Genomic DNA, 15493 nt, shown 5'->3' on the forward strand with positions numbered 1-15493 from the left:
AAAAAGTAGTTGAAAATAATTGAACTATTTTTTAACTTATTTCCTGTACTTACCTTTGCCTCTCTTCCAGCGTGTGTTGGTCAGGATTCAGTTTATAATTCAATCTGGGAGTTTCATAATTTATATTTTTAAAAAAGATCCTGGCAGAAGTGAAAGAGACGTGGAGACCACCCAGAGAGATAAGATACTGCACGTGCCAACCTGTAAAATCTTGGGTTGCTCTCCCTGTCCAGGGCCAAACAGTGTCTTCTTTCAACTCGATGAAAGAAAACGGCTTTGGGTTCCCTGCCAGCAACTGTCTCAAAGTCTAAGTTTGGCAAGAAGGAGGCATGGATACTGGGCAGCAGGTGGATTTTTATCCTATGGGTCCTGAACAACTCTTTCCCTTGGAGCCTCCACTTAGGATGGCTGGGAAACAAGGTCCTGCCCCGGGGAGGGTGTTCCCTCATCCTGACCATAGCGCATGGGGCACACAGTCTTCTGACCAGACATCTTCCTTGTAATTTGAATCTGAGGGAATCCATTACGGTAAAGGCAGAAGACATTTAAAGATTACCAGCCATGTCTTCCGTGGAGCCGAGAGTCATGGCGGCAAGCGGCCAGAGGCAACGCCCTGACGCGGTGGGAGCAGCAGATCAGACCCTAACCAACTGCTGGTAAATTCCTTTCCTGCCTACAGCATCAGAGCTGGGTTTCCAAGGACACAAGCGAGCGATGCCACCTGAGCTTCCAAGATGGGGCAGGTATTGGGAAAGGGTTCGTGCAAAAAGTGAACAACCCAGGACCCAGCTCACGCATGCACCAGGGCGAGTTATCTACTCGGATGCCGTTGGGCAGTTTGGAAATCAATAAAAGGGCTCCAAAGTGTTTGTATTAAATAACTCGATTCTGGCTTCCACACGTGGTTTATTTGTCTTTATCAGGTGAGAGTCGTATGAGGGGAAGGAAATACGTAAATAAATCTTACTTGGGTAATTTGTTTCAGCAAGAAGAGAAAAACCATATTTTCTATGAAAAATTATGATGTTAATACTTACATGTATTGTTTTGATGTTGTATTTTATTATTCTTAAGTCGGGTAAATATTTTTTGTTTATTTATTTATTTGACAGAAAGAGATCACAGGTAAGCAGAGAGGCAGCCAGAGAGCAGGGAGGGTGGGGGGAAGCAGGCTCCCCGCTGAACTGAGAGCCCGATGTGGAGCTCGATCCCAGGACCCTAAGATCACGACCTGAGTCAAAGGCAGAGGCTTAACCCACTGAGCCACCCAGTGCCCCAAGTCAGGTAAATACTTTAAAAGTAAAACACATTTATATTACTTTCAACAACAGCAGTAAGAATACTGGAAGTCGGTTGTATTTTCTGCGTACAGGAAAATAAGACAACATAAATGAAAATCTCGTTAAAGTGTAACTTATTTTTTCCATAGAATTACTGAACAGCATCTTAAAACCCTGTAGGAATTCTCAGAAAACAACCTTGTTAGAAAAAGCTTATTTATGTTGTACTACTTCTCGATTTTAAATTATTCATTCTTGCAAAGCATACTTTTACTGCAGTTCATTAATTTTGGGAATCTATAGGTTTGTAGAACTCGATTTCTTTAATCATGCATGTAAAATTAATTATTAGAATGTTTTTATTTTGCTGATTTCAGCAAGTGCACGGAACCACACAAGATAGCCTTCAGCAAAATATGTAGCATCTAGCAGAAAAAAGGAAAAATGATTCTTGCTTTTTCCTTAAAATGAATTTTCTGTTTCAATAACTTGTATTCAAATCATTAGGGAAAACATATCACTCTATTTTCTTGGGTTCATATTCTCAGAGGAAAATTGGAAAGAACAACACTTGTGCCCATCCTAAAATATGCATCCTGTAGGCAAGCTTCCTAATCAGGCGGGCCTGTTTTCCAGGTAAAACCATATTAATTAAACAGAATTTTAAGTAAGTCAGGTTTGTTTCAATGACATTTCACCATTAAACACATAGTTTTAAAAAAAATCTAATGTGAAAAGATCATAGGAAGCATTGTAATCCAGAGAAATAAAATTGTACTTGGGTTCAAATAGGGTAGTAACTTGCTCACCCTAAATGCGAGTGACACACAATTCTGTTAAGAATGATTGGAAAATGCTGGCTCCACTTGGTGCTGTTTTTTAGGAGCGAGCCCCGGACGACTGGAGCGCAGAGGTTGTACAGAGGGATCGTGAGGGAAACGGCGTCGGAGGGCTACCCATCCAATCCTTGTCGGCTGCAGCTTCAGCGGGCCTTGTGTGGAAGATGATGGTCAGAGTGAGACTCCCTTCTGAGGCTCGAGGGCCAACCTGCCGCCTCCCGCAGCGACGCGGAGGGGCGGACGTGACCTGCTTTCCCGTCTCTCGCACTCTCGCCTTCACGTTCGAGCAAGATCGTGTATAAATACACTAACGGTGTGACAGCTGGGTGCACCTTCGTCCCTTCTTAAGATATTTATAAAAATACCGTCGAGAGCATTCGTATTTCATGATCCCCCTTGTTCGCTGCACGAATAAGAACACCGATTACAGCTGGGGAGACAGAAGTTCCAGAAAGATGGGGGGATTCCATGGCCCCTTCACGGCCTTTCACTGTTTTGTAAATCCACCTGGGACTTCCGCCCTCTGCACAGCCACCTGCACGAGGCAGGTGCAAGAGGCAGGTGCATGGGGCAGGTGCACGGGGCAGGTGCACGAGGCAGGTGCAAGAGGCAGGTGCATGGGGCAGGTGCACGGGGGCAGGTGCACAGGGCAGGTGCACGGGGCAGGTGCACGGGGCAGGTGCACGGGGCAGGTGCACGGGGCAGGTGCATGGGGCAGGTGCACGGGGCAGGTGCACGGGGCAGGTGGGGCCCCCTCCCTTCTCCACCCCCAGGCTGCTTCTGCTCACCTGCAGCAGGAGCCCCTCCGAGCACGTTGCGATCTGATTTTCTGAAAATGGTGAGACAGGAGTACTGTCACACTTTTTCTCTATTTCCTTTCTCTCTCTCTCTCTCTCTCTCTTTAGAGGGAGTGTGGTGCCGGGAAGGCAGTTTTCAGATAAAAGGAAAAAAATTAAAAACTTATTTGAAGTTGGCATAGGGGAATTTTTGTTAGAATGCTATCAGTTCTGAATGTAACATAAAGAGGGTGGAGTGGACAGGCGTGGTGCACTGAGCAGGAGCCCGGTCTAAATTATTAATGCAGCTAAATGTCTCTGGATTGAACACTCAGCCATGCGGCCGGACCAAAATAACATGAAATAATACAAACTCTATTTCTGATCCAACGGAACTCTGAATGACAAACAGAGTTGCTTAACCAGCTGTCCTCAGAGTATTTATCAGGAAATTAAATTCTTTCTTAAATATTCTAATTACATACTGAAACCCTCCATTCAGTTTCCTCTTAATTTCCCTGTCTCGCGACTCAAATAGTTGGATATTCCTTTTAGTCCATGCTTCGCTGTCTTTTCACTCGCAGACACTTGCTTTTGTCTCTGGTACGGCAAGTGTTGTTAAAATTAAATTCCAGACGCTGTGCACAAAAAAAAAAAAAAATGTCCACCTAATCTGACACCCTGAATTATGTTTTCTTCCTCCGGGTAGGATGTTGTTTTGCTTCTGGTAAGCAGCCACGGTAGACACCGATCACTTTAAACCAGGCCGGGGTTGCACTCCTTCAAACATGACCTTTAATTGTAGGAAGACTGGTCTATTTCCTGTTAGGTGGCAGGCTGACAAAAAGCCCAGGGTGTTGGCCAGAACCTTCTCGTTTCCTAAGCTGCAGTTTTCAGTTCCTGTCCCCAAAGGGCCCCCCGGGTTCTGCGCAGCCTCTCAGTCACTCCTGCTCTGTCCTTGGCCTCTGCTGGTGAGATTCTCTACCGCTCCTCCTCTCAAAGTAGGGGAACCTCGGGGCAAAAATAGGGCCTCAAAGGTCAGCCTGGCTACACGTTCCTCCCTTTGTGGGACCCTGATCCATCCTTGTGTTCAATTGCTCTGATGCTTTCTGTTACGGGCTGAATCGTGACCTCAGTATTCAAATGCTGAAGCCCCAAACCCCCAGTGTGGCTGTATCAGGAAACGGGGTCTTTAGGAAATAACTCGGGTTAAATGAGATTGTAAGAGTGGGGTCCTATTCTACTAGGACGATGATCTTGTAAGAAGAAGGAGAGAGATGTGTCTCTCACTCTCTGCCAGGTGAGGACAGAAAGCAGCCATCTACAGTCCAGAAGACCATCCTTAAGAACATGGCCATGCTGCTGCCCTGGACTTCCAGCCTCCAGGACTGTGAGAAAAGACACTTCTGTGGTATGTCAGGGCAGCCCAAGACCGAGACCCCCTCCAGGTAGGCATCTCAGTACCTGTTCCTATTTCCTAGCATTCCTCATTGGTTGTTGGTGGGAGGGCTGGCCACTTACAAACATGTCACCAGTAAGACACAGGTTCCCAGGGCTGGAAACCCTGTGGAACCCCCATCCTGAGTTTTTGCAAAGGACAGAGTTGAGGATGTGAAGGCAAGTGTTTACTAACACGGGAGAAGCAAGGAAGGAGTCATCATAAAGTCATAACATGCAGAAGAGTTGAGCTGAGCATGCACAAAGCTCTATTTAATGTTCGGCTTCTTTTCCCACCAGAAAATGGAACGGATGGTCCCCGTCTTCAGCTGTGGTGTGACAGGAAGTGAGAAGGGTCTGCATTTACTCTGATGACAAGGTGACAGATTAGCCTGCTCCAGTTTCATGGATGCTGGAGAAGATGAGTCAGAGGTAAAAGCTGATTGATCATTCAGACCAGTGGCAAGTGACAGAGGGTTAATGCAACGCACCTAAGCTCCAGCTCCCACAGACACACGTGGAGAGGACTGTTCCTCTGTGCACAGGGTCACACGGTGTGCTGTGTGACAGTAGCACGATCTTCAGCCTGGGGCCCCGCCAGTCTTCTAAAATGAGCAACAAACATGGCCGCTCCCGGGCCCAGATGGAGACATTACTGGGCTGGACAGTACACGAGCTTCCCTCTGCTGCAGAGGGGGACACTACCTCTGTCGTTTAAGGCTGTTGTCTCTACAACCATCCTTGACAAGATAGTCTGGACCAAAGGGAAGTTAAGGACTTTGCTTGGAAGATGTTCAGAAACACAGGAGACACATAGAGAACCGCCTTTCGGCATGGAGGCAGAAAACCTTAGCGCTGACCGGCAAATACAAAGTTGCTGAGCTGTGCACACAGCTCAGCATCAGGCATGTGGTGTGAGTATATAGTCCGACGCCAGGAGCCTTGGAGACCGGAGAAGGTAAAATGAAGTTAATTGAAATGTGCCCATTACGGCTCAGTCACTATGTTTACCATGTTTTCTATTTGGTGGGTTTTTGTTTGTTTGTTTGTTTGTTGTGGGTTTTTTGGTGGATGGAGGTAAAAAAAAATCTATTTCTAAAAAACATCATGAGTTTACTAATAGCTTCTGTTATTCAACCCTATCTGTTGACTAATGTGTGAAATTCCTCAAAAGAGAATTCTCCTACCACACATATTCCAGGAGCATAACCTTCCAGATTTGGAAGGGGGTACACTCTTGGAATTTGGTTTCATACTGGTCTTTGGCCATAGAGCTTTAATTTATAATTCAGAGAAATGAAATCTTTGTCTACATTATTATTGCATCAAATATTTTGGCAAGTACCTAAGTGCTTGATTATATAATCCTACTGAAATAAGTCAAATAGATTTTTTTTAAAGACCTAACATTTATGGAACAGTTTTTTATTTAATCTTTGTAACAAAGCTCTGAGGGATGAATTATTTTCATTTCCATCTTACAGGTGCCACATGGAAAGTACAGAGCAATTACACAGCTAACTCTAGATCATAAAGGTTAATAGTGACTGATGAGGAATGACTTTCTCCTCACGTTTTTGTAATGACATCATACCATTACACTGATAATATTTTATTTTCTAAATTAGGTGTAGTTTTAGATATATAAAAATACTGGGGAAGATTCCCATCCATGCTATATATTTAAACATTCTGAAGCTCAATACAATTTTGTCTCCTATAAACACAGATCAGGAAACACTAACTAGGGGCACCTGGGGGACTCAAGTCAGTTAGGCATCTGCCTTCACCTCAGGGTCCTGGGATCAAGCCCTGAGTCGGGCTTCCTGCTCTGTGGGGAGTCTGCTTCTCCCTCCCTCTGCCCATCCCCTTGCTCATGGACACTCTCTCTCTCTCTCTCTCTCAAGAAAAAAAGAAAGAACGAAAGACTGACTAGTGACATTTCTACCCACACCTGAGAGCCTAACTGGGCAAATAAATAAGCTTTAAGTGTTACTTAAACAGTTTAGATGAACAAGAAACTCTTTTTTTATTTCTTTTCAGCGTAACAATATTCTTTGTTTTTGCACCACACCCAGTGCTCCATGCAATACCTGCCCTCTATAATACCCTCCATCTGGCTCACCCATGCCCCCACCCCCTCCCTTCCAAACCCCTCAGGTTGTTTTTCAGAGTCCATAGTCTCTCATGATTCACCTCCCCTTCCAATTTCCCCAACTCCCTTCTCCTCTTCATCTCCCCTTGTCCTCCATGCTATTTGTTATGCTCCACAAATAAGTGAAACCATATGATAGTTGACTCTCTCTGCTTGACTCTGATTTCACTCAGCATCATCTCTTCCAGTCCCGTCCATGTTGCTACAAAAGTTGGGTATTCTTCCTTTCTGAGAAGCATAATACTCCATAGTGTAATGGACCACATCTTCTTTATCCATTCATCCATTGACGGGCATCTTGGTTCTTTCCACAGTTTGGTGACCGTGGCCATTGCTGCTATGAACATTGGGGGTACAGATGGCTCTTCTTTTCACTCCATCTGTATCCTTGGGGTAAATACCCAGGAGTGCCATTGCAGGGTCATAGGGAAGCTCTATTTTTAATTTCTTGAGGAATCTCCACACTGTTCTCCAAAGAGGCTGCACCAACTTGCATTCCCACCAACAGTGGAAGAGGGTTCCCCTTTCTCCACATCCTCTCCAACACATGTTGTTTCCTGTCTTGTTAATTTTGGCCATTCTAACTGGTGTAAGGTGATATCTCAATGTGGTTTTGAATCTCCCTGATGGCTAGTGATGATGAACATTTTTTCATGTGTCTGATAGCCATTTGTATGTCTTCATTGGAGAAGCGTCTGTTCATATCTTCTGCCCATTTTTTTATATGATAGTCTGTTTTGTGTGTGTTAAGTTTGAGGAGTGTTAGGGTCCGTAATCAAAGGAGCAAGACTGATTTAAAGTGAAGGTCAAGCAAAGCTTTATTTCGCGCCAAGCATCGAGAATCATACTGACCGGTCAGGGCTGTCTTTTGCAAAGAGGCGACCTCTCCCAGCCTCACAGACTAACTTTTATAGAGGTAGGTTAGCCGGGCTATACACAGGTGGCCAATGAGATTGCAATACGCAGAGAACACTGCACAGTCATGCTAAGTTTGCCACTCACAGAAGAAAAAAAAAAAAACTGCTAGATAACACACGGGTGGCCAATTGAATTTCAATTTGCCCTAGTAGATATATGTGTGCCCCACTGATTGGATGTCTCCACTTGGCCTGACCTGCCCTTGTATCTAGGCTTTGCAAGTAAGTTCCTCTGGGAGGGGCAGGGTCAATCTAAGTTTACTGTAGCAAAATGGCTTTCTCTGATTAAGTAGGCCCTTACAAGGAGTATTTCTGCCATCACCCTGAAGAATAAGACTCACTGGGGGTCTCATTGGACCCTGTTCTCCCACAGACCCTTCAAGACTCTGAGTTCCCACAACTGTCCCTTCCCTTGCATCTACCTCCTGTAGTGGGGAAAGTGCACCAAATGGGGGACAGGAAGCCACAGAGTCACAGGGCTGTCATACCCACAACAGCTCCACTGGAGAGTCACTGATGCATTGTGAGGGTCGGTGCTAAACCACTGTGAGGTCACAGAATTTCCAGTTAATTCATCCTATAACATTACCTGGCCACATAGACAGCATGGGAACATGTGCGCAAAAACTTATCAATAGTGATGGTAAAATGACAGAAAAATTTACATTTTTCTTCCCTATGGTTTATGTACTTGATGTTTAAAACAATTAACATACCTGATATTATATGTACATGATTATGTATATGTGCATATTTTGGAATGAACTTTACAGTTGAATTTATACCAGAAAGTCCCTTGAGAATGCCCCTGTGGGAAGATCCAAACAAATATGTGAAAACCATCCAGATGCTCTGGTGAAATGATAAATAAAATGCTCAGAGGAGGAGAGATCTAGATACAGTTAAATCAAAGCAAGGATTTTCTGAGTAGCAACCTATTGTACTTTGAAAGGGATTTTCTGGGAACCATAAGAAATTACTCCACTTCCCCATTCTCTCCTACCTGTAATGACTTTGGCACATTCAGATTTTGATCAGTGGTTCAAAGATTCAGAACCTCGGTTTTTAACTTCATTTCCAAATGGAGGGTGAGATCCTTGAAGATTTCAAAATACTCAGTATACTCACCATGAACAGCCTTGCGGGAGGTAATACCTCATAAATGCAAGTAGTGTCTCCAAGTTGCATCACATGTCCTTAGCATAAGACCACTACATTAATACACATGGTATGAAACAGGCGGGCAATGCTGCATTTGGTCTGGACCTGCCTTCTTCATAGGTGAAGGGCTCTCACACATGCTCAGTTGGCATCTTTTTTATAGAATTTTTTTTAATTTTATTATAAACATACAATGTATTATTAGCCCCAGGGCTACAGATCTGTGAATATCCAGGTTTACACACTTCACAGCACTCACCATAGCACATAGCCCATAGCACACCCTCCCCAATGTCCGTAACCCCAACCACCCTCTTCCTCCTTCCCTCTCCCCAGCCACCCTCAGTTTGTTTCCTGAGATTAAGAGTCTCTTATGGTTTGTCTCCCTCCCAATCTCATCTTGTTTCATTTATTCTTTTCCTACCTCCCAAACCCCCCACGTTGCCTCTCCACTTCCTCATATCAGGGAGATCATATGATAGTTATCTTTCTCCGATTGACTTATTTCGCTAAGCATGATACCCTCTAGTTCCATCCACATCATTGCAAAAGGCAAGATTTCATTTCGTTTGATATGTTATATACATATGTATATACCATATCTTCTTTGTCCATTCATCTATTGATGGACATCTAGGTTCTTTCCATAGTTTGGCTATTGTAGACATTGCTGCTATAAACATTCAGGTGCACATGCCCCTTCGGAACACCACATTTGTATCTTTATGGTAAATACTCAGTAGTGTGATTTCTGGGTCATAGGGCAGTTCTATTTTCAACTTTTTGAGGAACCTCCATGTTGTTTTCCAGAGTGGCTGCACCAGCTTGCATTCCCACCAACAGTGGAGGAGGGTTCCCCTTTCTCTACATCCTCGCCAGCATCTCTCATTTCCTGACTTGCTAATTTTAGCCATTCTGACTGGTGTGAGGTAGTGTCCCATTGTGGTTTTGATTTGTATTTCCCTGATGCTGAGTGATGTGAAGCATTTTTCATATGTCTGTTGGCCATCTGGATGTCTTCTTTGCAGATATGTCTGTTCATGTCCTCTGCCCATTTCTTGATTGGATTATTTGTTATTTTGGGTGTTGAGTTTGATAAGTTCTTTATAGATTTTGGACACTAGTCCTTTATCTGATATGTCGTTTGCAAATATCTTCTCCCATTATGTCAGTTGTCTTTTGGTTTTGTTAACTGTTTCCTTTGCTGTGGAAAACCTTTTGATCTTGATGAAGTCCCAATAGTTCATTTTTGACTCAGTTGGCATCTTAATTGTGGTGAAACTCATGATGCTCCTCTTCCTCCCACACTCATCAGCACTGTTAATATTTTCCATGAGTCTCTGCCTCAGGGAGTAAGGTGAACTTGGATGCTCCCTCCAAGTCTCCCTTTGAAAGAGAACTACTATTGTTCGTAGCAACAATGCTGATCCCTTGATATCGTCATGGTAATGAGATCCTGATCTTGTCACCTCACTGGTTACAAATGTTGTCTGACTGTGTCCACTGACATCTTGGTTGCTTCCAAGTTTGGGCAATTCTAAATGAATCTGCTATATTTGTGTGCAGGTTTTTGGTGGACATAAGTTTTCAACTCCTTTGGGTCAATACCGAGGAACACAACTGTTACATCTTATGGTGGGAGTATATTTAGTTTTGCAAGAATCTGCTAACCTGTCTTCCAAAGTGCCTGCCCCCTTCTGCACGCCCACCAGCAGCGAGTCACTCCCCATCTTTGCCAGCATTTGATTGTCACTGTTTGGATTTTGGCCATTCTGATAAGTGTGAAATCCATGTGTTTTGTGTTACCAAGTGAACACTATGCCCCTAATTCCAAACTAGGGTTTTGATTCCCCAACTGTGCATTCTTCCAGTGAAATTGTCTGATGTAAGCCTTTGTAGGTACTCCATCGCAGTGATCTTAGACACAGCTGTTACCTGCCCCTGAGTCAATGCTGCCATGCGTGCCCAGCAGAAGGAAGTCCCACGGAGAGTCAGTGTGAGGAACGGACTGGCATGTAGTAGGTTCAGCCATCTGCTCAGATCTCCAGGACCCATTTCCTAAGAGGGGCTGAACTCCTAGAAACTAAGAGCTTTAGAATTCAGTGATCTCCTCTCTTTCAGCCACTTGGGAATTTGCTTACCTTATGTGTGATTGTGTCCTAATTTCTGACATTCAAAACCCACCCCACCTTCCTACTCTCCAATATATTCTAGGACAGTTTCTCCATAATGATTCAATTTCAAAATATCCCCGAAATCAGATCATTCTTCCTAGGAAAAGTGTTGAAAATCTGTACCATCACCCTCATCTCTGATAAGACCAACACATGGTTTAAATGAGGGCTTGGTAACACTAAGGCCGATGCCAAGCCCGCTGGCCTAACCATTTGGATGACGTTGGCTGGGGCATGTCCACACCTGTCTGTGTAGGTTTGTGGCTGCTTTCATACCACAGGAGGAGGCCCGAGTGCTGGGGACAGAAACTGTCAGATGACCCACCAACCCTGAGATACTTACCACCTGGCCCTCTAGCTAAACCATTCACCAGCCCTTATTTTAAAGTCTCTTAGCTTATGTCTCATTTTATTTGTCTGTGAATGATGTCATGAGTTTAAATAAGTTTCAGTTGCTTGAGGACCAAGAAACTATATTTTGAAAGGCAGGGTCAGGAGTTCATTTATCGCCCAAGGATACTAGTGGACCTCCAGAGGGTCCGCCACAGACTCGTGACCCTAGCTGCACAAGTAAATGTCATCTGTTTGTGCCCCAATCACCCAGCCTGTAACATGGGCTTCAGGGTCATATCCACCTCCTAGGAAGCACTTGGGAATTTACATAATAAGGTACACAAATATGGAGCCCAGCATTCGGCATGTATTGAGGTTTTAAAGTGACAATTTTTAAATTTCTCATGATACACACACACACACACACACACACACACACACACACACATGCACACATCACCCATTGAGATGGAAAGTGAGTAACCTCCCAAATATAATTATGACATCACCAACACACATTTACACTCATAGTTGGTAAGAGTCTTGGGAATAAGTCTGTCCTGACTTCTTGCCGAGATTTCCCTTATGAGCCAGGTAAGTGTCTGCCCAAGAGAAGCGAAGAAGACAGAAAGAAATGCCATGTTAGCGTTCTCGTTATTCCACTGGAGGGCTGGAAAACCAGAAAATATTGCTGTGTACTATTACTTCCCACTAGTTTCTAAAAGCTGCAGTTAAGATTTTAAAAATAGCAAATTCTGTAGAAAGCCTCATTATATTAGGGTAACGTGGCGTTCTCCACCTCCCAGGCAGACAATGGGATATTAATCTTCACAGCAAATGATATGGTAAGTGAATTGGAGAAAGTGGGAACGGCAGACAGGATCTGCATGTTGTTCAAGTCCTTTCCTGAAACAGACACTGGAAATTTACATTCCGAGACAAAAGGAGAGGAGGAAAAAAAGACAACGAATGTTTAAAAAATACTTTCGGTGATGTTTAAAATGTACCTCATTTTGGGATTCATTGATTTTTATTCTTTAAAACAAGGCTTTTTTATTTTCAAATATGACATGTGCATTATTCAGCCAACTAGAGAACAGTGCAATTTGTTGCCAACTCTATCATCAATTCTGTTTTAATCTTCCCTGGGTACTGAAGTAAAACATGCTGAGCTGTAGATTTCCTTTGCTGTGGCAGGAGAAATTTACTAAGCAATATTGCTCCTTTTCCTGGAGGTTTTCAGATCTGGCTTTTCCTCGGGAGCTCACCCTTCTGCGGCTGTGGGACGCAGCCAGGTGTCTGGGAACTGCGGCGTGTCACAGTGTGTGCGCCATTGATTAACCATGAAAACAGTAATGGAACTGCCATTGATCCCTGAAATGGCTCCTCCGAAATCCTTTAGGACGTCCACAGGGTCACTACTCATGTTCCGTCGCGAGGATAAGCTTCAAGCTATCTGACTGCTTGCTAACCGCCACCTGCAATAAACTGCTTGCCTTTCCATTACCAGCTTAACAACTGCCTGCCAGAGTGGAGTGTATGAAAAATAGATAAAACAGCTCCCAAACTTCACAGCGGCAGAAGGAGTCATTTGCACGACCGAGTTTGAGAATTCTCAGTGTGGAAAATAACTCTCCTGCTCACCAGGAAGTATGAGGTGACTCAGTCTCTCATTTTGAATTTCCAGAATTTAGCAGTAAAAAACTGACTGCCTTGGCATGCCACTTTTAACTTTTCAAAGCACTTTCACATTTCCTCCACTTGATTATTTCTCAGGATATTTATACAGGGAAAACTTCTAAAAGTAAGGAAAAATATCATGAAACTATGTTCAAGAAGTATTAAATAGCTGTATAAGAATCACTAAAGGCAGAGCTCTAGGTCAGACTTGTCATCTACACACCACCCATCCATCCATCCATCCACTAATCTATTCATCTACCCACTTACCATCTACTCACTCACCCACCCATCCACCCATCCATCCATCCATCCATCCATCTGTCCATCCATCCATCCACTCATCCATTCATCCATCCGTCCACCCACCCACCCATCCACACACCCATCTACCATCTACCCATGTAACCCAGCAAGGGTCTTCAGGGAGCCACTGACAACTACGATGATGTATAAAAATTTTATTTTCCTATTATTTCAACCAAATTCACGGTAGTTTAGCAACAACAACAAAACCTAAGCTTGATCCGGGGAAATTCAAGAAAAGTGCCTCATCGATACAGAGAATGTATGTGTATCACCGTGTCTCTCTACCACCAGCCTCAACTATTTTGTGTGGGCATCAAGAGCAAGCAAATTTATTTCTATTGAAAGTGAAGAATGTTTAGAGTCACTTAAGTTAGAAGTGTTATGACTGCTGTGAAAAATGCATGGGAAATGATGTACTAAGTCTTTGGTGAGTGGCTCTCTTCCAATGCACACATTTTTTATTGTTGTTAAGAACACATAACATGAAATCATGCTCTTAACAAATTAACAAATTTTTACATGTACAAGACTTGGTTAGCAATACTATATTCCATAACAATTACATGTATATATTGTTATATCCAACAATATAATATTGATAAATATAGTACAATGTTGTACTGTGGGTCTCTAGAACTTACTCATCTTGCTTAAGTGAAACTTTATGCCCATTGAACATCTCCCCTTTTCCCCCACCCCTGCCCCGGAAACTGCCATTCTACTCTCTGCTTCCATTATGACTATTCTAGATACCTCACATAAGTGGGATCATGCAGTATTTTTCTGTGACCAGCGTATTTCATTCAACATAACACGCACCAGGTTTATCTATATTGTTACATGTGGCAGGCTCTCCTTTTTTAAAGTTGAATAATATCACACACTGTGTGTGTGTGTGTGCATGTGTGTTTACATCCCCATGGTTTCTCCATCCATCCATCAGTCCTGGACACTCAGATAGTTTCCATATCTCTACCATTAGGAATAACACTGCAGGGAACATGGGAGTGCAGAGATCTCTCCAAGGTCCTGATTTCCATTCTTTTGCATGTATACCCTGGAGTGCAATTACTGCATCACACAGTAGTTTTATTTTTTAATTTTTAATTAAAATCTCCATTCTGCTTTCCATAGCAGCAGGACTGTGTTACACTCCCGCCAACAGCGTGCAAGGATTCTGATTTCTTTACATCAATGGCAACACGTATCTTTTTTTTAATACTAGCCATTCTAACAGGTGTGGGGTGATACGTCACTGTGACTTTGATGTACATCTCCCAATGATGGGGTGATATAATATGTACATTTCCCAATGATCAGTGATGTGAGCACCCTTTCATGTACTTGGCCACGTGGGTGTCGTCTTTGGAGTAATGTCTATTTAAATGCCAGCACAAAGACAGATATAATGACCAACAGAACAGAATAGAGAGCCCATTAACAAACCCACATATGTTTAGTCAGTTGAACTTTCATGAGAATACACCACAGGGACACCTGTGTGGTTCAGTCAGTTAAGCATCTGGTCTTGGTTTTGGATCAGGTCATGACCCGAATGTACATGATTGAGCCCTGGGTCAGACTCTGTGCTCAGTGATGAGTCTGCTTGAGGATTCTCTCCCTCTTGCTCTGTCCCTCTCCCTGTTTCTAAAATAAATACATAAATCTTGAAAAAAAATACATTTTACAAAGAGCCAAGAATACACAATGAGGAAAGGATTGTCACTCAACAAATGCCACCTGGGAACATACCCACATACAAAAGGATGAAATTGGACCCTTAACTTAAACCGTACACAAAAATCAACTAAAAATGGATAAAGGACTAAAACATAAGTCCTGACCTGTAGGAAAGGAAAACATGAAAAAAGCTACTTGACACTGGTCTTGGCAATGATTTCATGGATGAAAGCACATGTATTTTGAAAATAACACTAGGATATTTTACCTGCAGAGAGAAAGCAGGCTGGGGACACGTGGGGAGAAGGAAAACCCCTAGGATGTTTGTGTGGCCATCTAGAAAAGGCCCAGTGGAGACGTGCATTAGATTAGCAACAGAAAGATGGAAAGAATTTAGCAAACTGATCTTCACATTGGAGGCAGAATCCAACAAAATAAAAAAAAATAAAAAAAAAAAAACAATCAGAAGGGGGATCCCTGGTGCTTCTGTGACTACCATGACATGACAGAATCCCAAAGTCTGTCCCTTAGTTCCCATAAGCTTCAGGGTCGTTACCTGCAGAACAAGAACAGATCATAATTACTTTATCAGGCTGATGTAAGAATCAGAAGTGATGCACAACAGCACATCTTATTATTGTCACCAGCGAGTAATATCAGTTTGTCGACGCTGCCGTTCCTTCCTCCATGCACTGACTGGGGCAAGAGCTAGGATGTCGTATCTTTTTCGTCTTCCCATTGGGCACTGAGGT

General features: G+C 43.3%; 1 long non-coding RNA gene across 1 annotated transcript; it reads left to right on the forward strand.

Moving 5' to 3' along the window:
• Positions 1–3738: 3738 nt before the first annotated feature.
• LOC131838036 (uncharacterized) lies at positions 3739–14125 on the forward strand. The gene is made up of 4 exons (XR_009356416.1): positions 3739–3866; positions 4143–4343; positions 4633–5290; positions 12308–14125. It is a non-coding gene; the product is annotated as an uncharacterized LOC131838036 (long non-coding RNA).
• Positions 14126–15493: the final 1368 nt, after the last annotated feature.

The sequence above is a fragment of the Mustela lutreola genome, chromosome 8, assembly GCF_030435805.1.
Source record: "Mustela lutreola isolate mMusLut2 chromosome 8, mMusLut2.pri, whole genome shotgun sequence".
NCBI lineage: Eukaryota > Metazoa > Chordata > Mammalia > Carnivora > Mustelidae > Mustela > Mustela lutreola.